The following is a 10,727-nucleotide window of genomic DNA, read 5'->3' on the forward strand; positions in this document are numbered from 1 at the left end:
TAGTTGCGCTGCCTTGGTCCATTTGACAATCAGCCACAAAGTCATCAGAAGCAAGTGGCATAAAAGGTAGCTGGCCCTTGCCCGAGCTAAGCTTCTGGGCATCCTCTGCGGGGTGGACACAACGTGGGTTGTGAAAGATTTGCAGGAAATCATCCCAGTGAGCACTGGGCAGTTCTACTCCAACAGGAGGGAACCCTGTGCTTCCCCAGTGAGAAGGCTGACTACTAGCCATACCTTTGACTGGGCTGTGGGGTACATTCGGGGGTAGAGCAGGAAGAGCATCCTGCATTGGTTCAGAAACTCCTGGAATTTCCAACGGTCTCCATCAAACTATTCAGGTAGTGGCAGAACAGGAGCTGTTCAGGTGGTGGGTGGTCTGTTTGGGCATATTATATAGCCGATTCTCCTTGTGTGTGCACTAGCTGCTTGCGTAGGGTCTGTGGTTCAGCAGCAAGCTACACCACTTGGGCCTGTAGTGCGAGGTTCTTGGCCTGCATGCAGGTGACTTGGTCCTACAGATTCTGAGTCCTTGGGAAACTACTGGTCAGAGGGCAGCCTGCCCCTTCCATCATCTGTGGTGGGGGTGGATGGTGGCAGGGAGGCAAAAAAGTGGTCTGAGCAAACTGCCAGGACCTGGCCATGTGTGCATTGGTCAGTTATTAAGTTAGGGTTAGGAGACTGGCGGGGTGGGGGTGGGGCAGTCAAGCCAAGTCAGGATACAAGAAAATCAGGCACCAAGTTACAGACATGAGGTATGTAGCAGAATTGGGGACAAACTGGAGTCAGAAGCCAGAATCTAGGGTTCACAGCATGGTAAGGTCTGGAGCAGAAGCAAGCAGGCACTCGGCATCATTGCTCAGACAGCTCCCCATGCTGCTTCCTGGTTTATATACCAACATAAATCTATCAGTGGGCTGTAGAGGGCTGCCACTCATGCCCCACTGGGCACTACTTCCTCAAGCTTCTAGCTTCACAGGTTCCTCCAACAAAAACCTGGTCTGAGTTTCCAATGACGATGTAGAAGACTTGGTTGCTCAGAACCCTCATATTCCTGGGTTCCAATCCCACAGGTTCTTACAACACCAAGAAAAAATACAGTATTTGGTCTCTTGCCCCACACCTAAGGCCAGAATGATTAGGACCATTTTCTTTTCTTTTTGATAATGGCAGCTTGCCATGATGTCTTATAACCCATACACAGAAGCTGGAAATAAGCTTCAATGTGGACTTGTTCCTGCATTCACTGCACACTCAGCACTTCCACTGATTTCAATGAGAAATGCAGGATCAACCCCTAAATGTGACCGTTTGTAGTTTGGAATTCTGATCACAAAGGTTTCAATTGTAAATGTCAGCTTAAACTTTTAGCAGACGTCAAAAATCATCAAAGACATCAAAGATTTAAATCAATTATATGTTAATATTTAATAGACCTTATGCTATCCAAAATGTGTTTGCAGGCAGCCAGAACAGCAACATGATTTGAATGCATTAATTACTTATTACTGTTATTACTAGTAATATTAATTATATCTTCAGAGTGACATTAAGAAATAATTACTGCAGGGGACGTTCATTTTTCTAATTTAGCTTTCAACTTCTGATGAAGGAAAAGGACCAAGTTGGCCATACTGGGTCATGGAAAATTCATCTTGAAGAGCTGTTGCTCATCATTGACAGATGATATACGAAATAAGAATGGTCCACCATACAATTTCTAGCCATGCAAAAACTCACTTTCTTATTATTGTTGAACACAGTAGAAACCTGCCTGCTCAATCTGAGCAACTGTTTCTCAATCAATAATTAAGTAACTTTAGGGTCCAGATCTATACAAAGTTATTGATATTTTCACTGAAAATGAATCAATATGAACAGGGTAAAGCATCTGAGTAAGCCTTTTTAATGGCAGTGTTTTGGCTGTGAGAAGTAAATTAATTGATTAGATGAATGACAAATATTGGACAACCAAAGGAAGTCTTTTCACACTTCCCCAAGCCTCCTAAGCAACCCATTTTAATTATTTTCTTTGCATCTTTTGTCTTTCCTTTACTCAATATATTTCAATAGAGTGTGCTAAATTTCCTTTCCGATATTAAATATAAGATTATTTAGAGTGTATTAACAGAGTTTCTAGTGGTAGGCATCATCAAAGGGAAGAAAGTGGAGGTCTTTTGGACAGTCAAAATAGGAGACATTTATTGGCAGGTGACTGGCTGAGTGGGGATCTTAGTAAAAGGGTGCAACGAGGGAACAGACATGGTCTGGAGGGTTGTGGGGGAAAAGCTCTAACCATGTTGGAATATGGAAGGAGGTAAGGAAGAGGAAAAGCACTCCACTTACATTAGAATCAGTAGACAGGCAAAAGTTCATGACAGATCTTATTCCTCTCACCCCCGCCCCCACACCCAAATCTGGTTTGTTCAAAGAAAGAACGTTAGTTAAAAACAAACAAACCAGGAAGTAAGAGTTCAAGAACAGCTGAACTAGACATTAGGCCGAAACATTCTTAAAATGTTCACAAATATCCCTTTACTTATGGATGCCCCAATTTGCCCACCAAAGGCTTTTTTTTTTTTTTTTTTGGCCTTCCGTTACCTGCTTTGTATGCACCAATGCCAAGTCACAGGTGGAAAATGCAAATTTTCATGTGTAAACAACAAGGCACCCATAACCTTTGCAGATGCATTTGTAGGTGTTCACTGTAAATTTGTAGGTGTTCACTGTAAGGGTGCAATCCAGGCAAAGACTGACTCCTTGGGTGTCAAAAATCCTCAAGGTTTGTAAACTGTGAAGGCCCAAATTCTCTCCCAAACTCCGGCTTCTTCACAATGCAGAACCAAGGGATCAGAAAGCAGCTGGCTGGATCACCCACTCTGAGGCTTCACCCAGCATGAAAGAATCCCCAGCTAATGTAGATATAAATAGGCAGTTACTACACCTTGATGCCTGCAGCCCCAGGCATTTGGGCTTGCCAGAGGTGGAGAGAGTATGGCTGGAGGGCCAGTGAGCTCAAGTGATTCCCAGCAGTGGACAGACTGTTGGGAGCTGTAGCCACTCAATGTAGAGTACAGCAGCACAGAGGCTGCTCTATTCTATGTTGCAGCCAATGCCAGAGTAGAATTGGCCCCAGAATCACACAGCCACACTTGGTTCCTTTTCACCACCCCCACCTCTTCTTCAGCCCAGAAAATATTAGACAGAAAATCTGGAAGAAAAACTTCAGCTCAGGGGATTGCTATCTTAATTCTTAGGAGCAGGTGCAGTTACCTGTACTACTGCCAATTAGAACCAGGGAATTGCTATTTAAGCTATAGCACCTCTCATTTTGGAAAAAAGCTTCTATTTAGTGAACATGGAGGGAGAGAGAAAATACAAATGTGTAAGAGAGGTGACCTATAAACTGCATTTATGTTTGCTCAGGCATCTTACTGAGAAAAACAAAACAAAACACTGCAGTCTCTCCAGCCTTTTCTTCTCTTGCCCTTTTCCCTTGTTTTTCAAGGTCACAGTTATTTTACCATAATGCAGTACTTTATTTTGTTGTGAAGGAGCATGTCAGATAAGTATAAGAGTTGCATTGGCACTTTCAGTGCACTCTGCTGTTGAACAGTGGTGAAAATCCTTGGGCCATTACATTTGTCAGTGGTCCCGGTATAATTCTCTTCTGCCCCAGCGCTACAGTGAGCCATTGTAAACACTCTTTTTATTTTTTTTGTAAATATTTTTTCAACGTTTTTTTTTTAATGGACACACATTCTCATCCTTAAAGGTTGAAACTCCATTTTTCCATCTGTCTCTGCCCTTTTTAGAACTGCATGTCTCCTGTGGTGCATATCGCCAAAGTGTTCACTTATGTACTGGTAAAAAAATAAAATAAAATAAAAGCATGGCTGTGTGACAAAATGGAAAATCTCGAACGACAAAAGTGACCTCAAAATTGAACAAAGCAATGGCAATATAGTGACAGATCCTGTTCATAAATAATTATTAATCTGCTTTGTGTGTACGTTCAAGAATTAATGCCAGAGAGGGTGCAAAATACACATTTTAGCGTAAAAATGGTTTTCCCTTTCTTTTTTTAATTACGATTCATCGCTTTGAAATCCCATATCTCATTTTAAGCACTTGTGATAAGACTGGTTTGGTTATTTAAAAAAACATATTTAATATTTATATAACAAAAGCTAACAATTCTTGATGTGCTTCAGTTTCAATCATAATCTTGTATTGTGCGCTAGTGATAAAGTGTTCTACAGTTGCTGTTCCACATTATAGACAAAGAACCTGCAGAGGGTCCATTGAGAAAAGACAGAGTAGATATATGCCTATTGTCTTTAACCCCATCTATGTGCAAGTAATGGTGCCCACTCACAAAAGTCATTTCAAAGCACAGCCTATGTACTAATGATCCAACTTTTACGGCCCAGGATTGGATCAAATATTGTTTCATAAGCATCCAGCTCTATGAAAGTAGCATGAAAGAAAATGCAAACTGAATCATGAGAGAGAGAGAAAAAAAGTCCAGATAAAAATAGTTTTGTTTTTGTTTTTTTTAAAAATTCTGCTATGGATTTTCACCATGCGTGAAACCTGCCCACAACCTCTACGAAGGGCATGCAAGGGAAGATGAGGGAAGTGCAAGAATCCTTCACCCCAACCCCTAACACCAATTAATTCTTCAGCTCAGTGAGAATTCAGAGCTGATGTGTACCGTGTATAAGTTAGGCTCCCTTGCACTCTGACTCTCTTAGACCTACTTATATCCCCTTAGAAATGTGATATTAAGGGTGTCTGCATTGCAAATTTTGTATGCTGCCCCTTGCTCAGCCACCTCGTGTAGAGAGGTGTTCAAGTAGCCTTTTTCTGCCCTTTCATGGCCACTTAACAAGAGTGAACAGTAGAAGGCTCTGTTCTCCCCGCACTTTGGGGAATGCAGGGACTGCTTAGTCTTGCTCCCCATGGAGGGACAAGGTGGCTGAAATTAAAGGGGTGGCTCTCTTGCCCCTCTCCAGTTGCCCGTGGAGTAGAGCCAGTGGGGCAATCTGCACCAGCACAACCCCTCTATTCAAAAAGCAGCACCAGGAGAGACTGGGCCTGCTTGAGGTGCAATCTTTCTCGCCCTGACTGGAGGGGGAAAAGTACATTATCCAAGTATGTTAATTCATTGGAGCTAGCCTGACATGGTAGGAGACCCCCCTCACCATGCTCACTCAGACACAGGTTAACATGGTTTGAACTGCTTGTGTGGAAACTTAGGAGCAGCTCTGCCCTTTCCCATGCTTGTGGTTATAGTTCCATAGAGCTAAATGGTGGCACAACTAAGGAAACAGTAAGAACCTGTGAGTTGAAGCGGGGAGGGGGCAGCTTTTTTGAACTTATCTACACTGTGCTGCTGAGGTGTTCTCTCATCGGTGTTGGTAATCCACCTCCCCGAGAGGTGGTAGCTGGCGCTGTCTACACCAGGGGGTGGGTCAGTTTAATTACATTGTTCAGAGGTGTGGATTTTTCACACCCCTGAGGGATGTAGCTGGGTCGACCTAACTTTTTAGTGTAGTCCAGACTTTATACATTATTACATCATTCTGTTAAGTATCAGAGGGGTAGCCTTGTTAGTCTGGATCTGTAAAAGCGGCAACAGGACTCTTTACCGCTTATCATTCTGTTAATTGCTTTTTCCTGCTCTACCCTTTCCTTATTCCTTCTGGCCCCTCAGAGTGTGAGTTACTTAGCCTGCTTTAGACTCCATCACACATCATGAGGCATGATCTATACATAGTTTTTGTACCAGTCTAACCATGCCAGTTAGGGGTGCAGTTTTTTACTGCAATACTTGGGCTTGTATAATCCCTACTGTGGATGCAGTTATGCCAGTATAAAGGTGCCTTATACTGGCATGGCTACACTTGCGGATGTAGAGTGCTTTGAGTTAAACCCGCCTTCGGAGAGCGCAGCAGGGAAAGCGCTGCAGTCTGTCCACACTGACAGCTGCAAGCGCGCTGGTGTGGCCACATTTGCGGCACTTGCAGCAGCATTGGGAGCGGTGACTTATGGGCAGCTATCCCACAGAGCACCTCTTCCCATTCTGGCGCTATGGCTTGTGGGAAGGGGGCGGGAGGGGCGGGGCATTCTGGGTCCTGTCCCAACGCCCCGTGATGCATCGGTTCACATCCCAGCAATCCCTGTGCTTCCGTCCACCTTTGGCACCATCTTTCAATGCTTTTTGTACTGCGCGTGCTCTCTTCCCTTTCGGTCTGAAGGAATGGAGCCCAAACTGCTGAGGAGTATGCTGACAAGTCTCGCCAGCACGTAACATTTGGCAGTCGAGTTATTCCTTATGATCCAAAGTGACAGTGAGGGCTCCAACGATATGGACTCGAGTAACTCGAGTAAGTAAGTTTGCTTGTGACATTCACGGACATGCTCACCACCGTGGAACACCGCTTTTGGGCTCAGGAAACAAGCACTGAGTGGTGGGATCACGTCGTCATGCAAGTCTGGGATGACGAGCAGTGGCTGCAGAACTTTCGGATGAGAAAAGCCACTTTCATAGGACTGTGTGAGGAGCTCGCCCCCACCCTGCGGTGCAAGGACACAAGATTGAGAGTTGCCCTCATGGTGGAGAAGCGGGTGGGTATTGCAATCTGGAAGCTGGCAACTCCAGACAGCTACTGATCGGTCGCTAGCCAGTTTGGAGTGGGGAAGTCGACCGTTGGAATCGTATTGATGCAAGTTTGCAGGGCCATTAATCGCATCCTGCTCAGAAGAACCATGACTCCGGGTAACGTGCGTGACATTGTGGCTGGCTTTGCACAAATGGGTTTCCCTAACTGCGAAGGGGCAATAGATGGGACGCATATTCCAATTCCAGCATCAGTCCACCTAGCCTCAGAGTACATTAATCGGAAAGGGTATTTCTCTATGATTCTCCAGGTGCTTGTGGATCACCGTGGGCGTTTCATTGACATTAACGCAGGCTGGCCCGGAAAGGTGCATGATGCACGCATCTTTCGGAACACTGGCCTGTTCAGGAAGCCGGGACCTTTTTCCCCAAACCAGAATATCACCATAGGGGAAGTCAAAATGCCCATTGTGATCCTTGGAGACCCCGCTTACCCTTTAATGCTCTGGCTCATGAAACCCTACACAGGGAGCCTTCACAGCAGCAAGGAGCGGTTCAGCAACAGGCTGAGCCAGTGCAGAATGACTGTAGAGTGAGCTTTTGGTTGTTTAAAGGGTGCTCTCTGTATGGGAAGCTGGACCTGGCTGATGACAGCATCCCCGCGGTTATATCCACATTCTGTGCCCTCCATAACTTTTGTGAAGGGAAGGGAGAATGATTCACTCAGGCATGGAACTTGGAGGTTCAACACCTGGAGGCTGAATTTGAACAGCCAGAGAGTAGGGCTATTAGAGGGGCCCAGCGTGGGGCTGCAAAGATTAGGGATGCCTTGAGGGAGCAATTTGAGGCTGAAAGCCACCAGTAGTGTCTGGTGCCCTGCACGGGAGTGAAGTGCAGTGGTTCCAATGTTAGTAGGAATCTGGGTTTGCTACGCTGACTTGCAGTGCCTGTTTCTTTCCTGGGCTAAGGTATCTTTTACTTTATGCAATAATAAAGAATGTTTTCAAAGCAAAAAAATCCATTTATTGAAAAGAAACACAACTGCTCGGGAAACAGAAAGGGCAAGGGGGTGGGGTGGGGAACGGTATAATCACAGATTTGCATATGTCCTGTTATCATACTCAGCTTTCCTGTCTGGAGTGCTATGCAATGAGCACTGCACTTCAGGATGGCTATACTGCATGGTGATGGGGGTTGAGTGCAGTGGGTAAGGGTGGTAGTTTTCAGGGCTGGGTGGTGAAGCTACAGGTGTTGGAGGCAGCTGGTGGTGGTAAGAACCCAGATGCTGGGGAAAGGGGGTTGGAGGTGACATGGGGCACAAGGGAAAGAGTTTTGGGACAAGGGCTGCAGTGGGGGGGGGGGGGGTAGGAGGGCGTGGTAGTGCTCCGCCTGCATGGCTACGAGTGCCTGGATAGAGGCCACTTGGCGCTCCATTATGCTCATCAGCCTATCAGTGCTCTGTTGCCAGAGCACTGTGCTTTTGTTCCCAGCACTCCTCATTCTGCAGGCGGATCCTCCTTTCACTGTCCCGACACTCCTGCCCTTTTTGATTTTCATTACTTAAATGCTGCATTACTTCATGCAACATGTCTTCCTTGCTTCTACGTGGCCTCTTTCTGATTCTTTGGAGTCTTTCGGCTGATAACACTGATGGCTGAGATCTCAAGCATCTGTAAAGGCAAAATGCAACACTTAACAGAGGCTCCTCATTCTGCAGGCGGATCCTCCTTTCACTGTCCCGACACTCCTGCCCTTTTTGATTTTCATTACTTAAATGCTGCATTACTTCATGCAACATGTCTTCCTTGCTTCTACGTGGCCTCTTTCTGATTCTTTGGAGTCTTTCGGCTGATAACACTGATGGCTGAGATCTCAAGCATCTGTAAAGGCAAAATGCAACACTTAACAGAGGCAGCATTGTTCATACCAGACAGAGCAATGATTCCCCCGCACTTAAGGGCAAGCACAGTCTACACAATAGCATAATTTGCCAGTCCCAAAGTGAGCGCACATAACCCGTGGGAGCCCCAAAATGGTGAGTAAGCACAGGGTCAAGCATGACTGATTGTTTCCTGGCTGTACTGTCCTCTGGGTTTCCGTGCCTTGGGGAGAGCCAACAGCAGCAGGGGGCCCCTATACTGAACACTTCCCCACATTTTCCACAGGAGTTTGTCCTGGAAGATATCTTGCTGCTGAGGGTGACCTGGGAAGCAAGGGAGGGTCTTCATCTGCAATGCAGCTTCCACACTAGCCCATATGCAGCTTGCCTGTGTGCAGCAATGGTCCCCGTGCCCCTCACAGCACAGTGGCGTGGACAAGTTAGCCTTACTGGGACAAGGACCACAGTGGCTCTCCCAAGAAACCTGCGCAAGTGCATTGCCCAAGTTCTGGATGAGACCTTTGAAGAGATCACTGAGGCCGATTATCGCGATGTAAGAGAGCAATCAATGCCCTATTCCGCATCTGGGCATGCATGCACCCCATACCCTCCTCACCCCAAAAGCCCGCACCGAATAACTTCCTTCCCAAAATAAAAGCCGCTTACCGGGAACCTCCTCTGGTGTTTGTCCTTCCCCAAGCACCGGCCACCTTCCTCCTGGCTTGAGAACAGCTCCTAGCTGCATGGATCTAGGGATGCCGGGGTGTCTTCCTACGCCTCAGCACCTTTGCTCCCACTTTGCTACTCCTCCTCCCGCCTTGTTGAACTGGGCTCTGAAGTGTCCATGGTGGTACTCTGAGGGGAGGTGAGGTCGCCCCCAAGTATTGCATCCAGCTCTTTGTAGAAACGGCAGGTCGCAGGGGCAGCACCAGAACAGATGTTTCCCTTGTGGGCTTTGCGGTAGGCATTCTGCAGCTCCTTCACTTTAAACCTGCACTGCAGAGTGTCCCAGTCATGGCTCCTTTCCATCATGTCCCTTGATATCTGCCTGAAGATATCGTAATTCCTACGGCTGGAGCACAGCTGGGACTGGACAGCTTCCTCCCTCCAAACACTGATGAGGTCCAGCACCTCGCCATTGCTCCATACTGGGGATCTCCTGGCACATGGAGGCATGGTCACCTGGAAAGATTCGCTGAGAGCACTCCACACCTGGCTGAGCAAACATGAAGGGGATTTTCAAAATTCCCAGAGAATTTAAAGGGCAGGTCTGACGGTTGTCACTTGAGGGCAGGACAGTAGAGTTCGAAGTGATGACCAGAGTGGCTAGCACAGGCATTGTGGGACACTTCTGGAGGCTGATCAGAACACATTAAGACCAGGACATCCACACTGGTGCTGCGGCGCTCCAGCGGGGCTGCACAAAACGTTATTCCACCCGCCGAGGTGGAGTACCAGCAGTGCTGTAGCCGCGGAGTCAGAACGTTCTACGTGCCTTGTCAGTGTGGATGGGTAGTTAGCTAGTGTGCCCAGGGCTCCTTTAATGCGCTCTAACTCGCAAATGTAGCCGAGCCCCGGGATAGTTTATTCCTTTTCCTGTACAGGAATAAACTGTACTGGGCTAAACACCTTTATACCGATATAACTGTGTCCTAGCTAGTGGGGTTGTTCAGCTCTAACTATTCCTGAATAGTATGTGTGTAGTTGTATGCAGACAAGCCCTTAGACTGAGACTGGCCAAATACAGAGAGAATGTAGGAGTGTGAGTCACGGATGGCTAAGAAGCAGAGTGTTTATGTTCTGAGGGAGTTTAAGTCAGTGTAATGTGCATGATTAAGGCAATGTATGTTACACCTTCTTCCATCCCCTTCGTTTCTCTATATACTTTCTTGGATTTACCTTTATGTTTGATTCCAGAGTGCAAGGTTTGCTAGAGATCAGCTGACAGCAATGCTAACCTTACAAAGAATATGGAAGGAAAGGATCCAGGGTGAAGCCATACCTATACATTGATTCTCCTAACTGTCTTCTTGCTCCCATCCTCCGAGCATCCATGGGGGGGGGGGGGATCAGTGTACTCCCTGTTTATTTTTTTCCAGATTAATTTAAAGAAAAGTGAAGAATTCCTCACTGCCAGCACTAAGCTCTCTTCTATCTCTGGTCGCTTGCCAGCAGTGGCCCTGAAGATGCATTCTGAAGGATGATTGGCAGCCCCAAGTGGACAGC

Source organism: Natator depressus, chromosome 8, assembly GCF_965152275.1.
Source record: "Natator depressus isolate rNatDep1 chromosome 8, rNatDep2.hap1, whole genome shotgun sequence".
Taxonomy (NCBI): Eukaryota; Metazoa; Chordata; order Testudines; family Cheloniidae; genus Natator; species Natator depressus.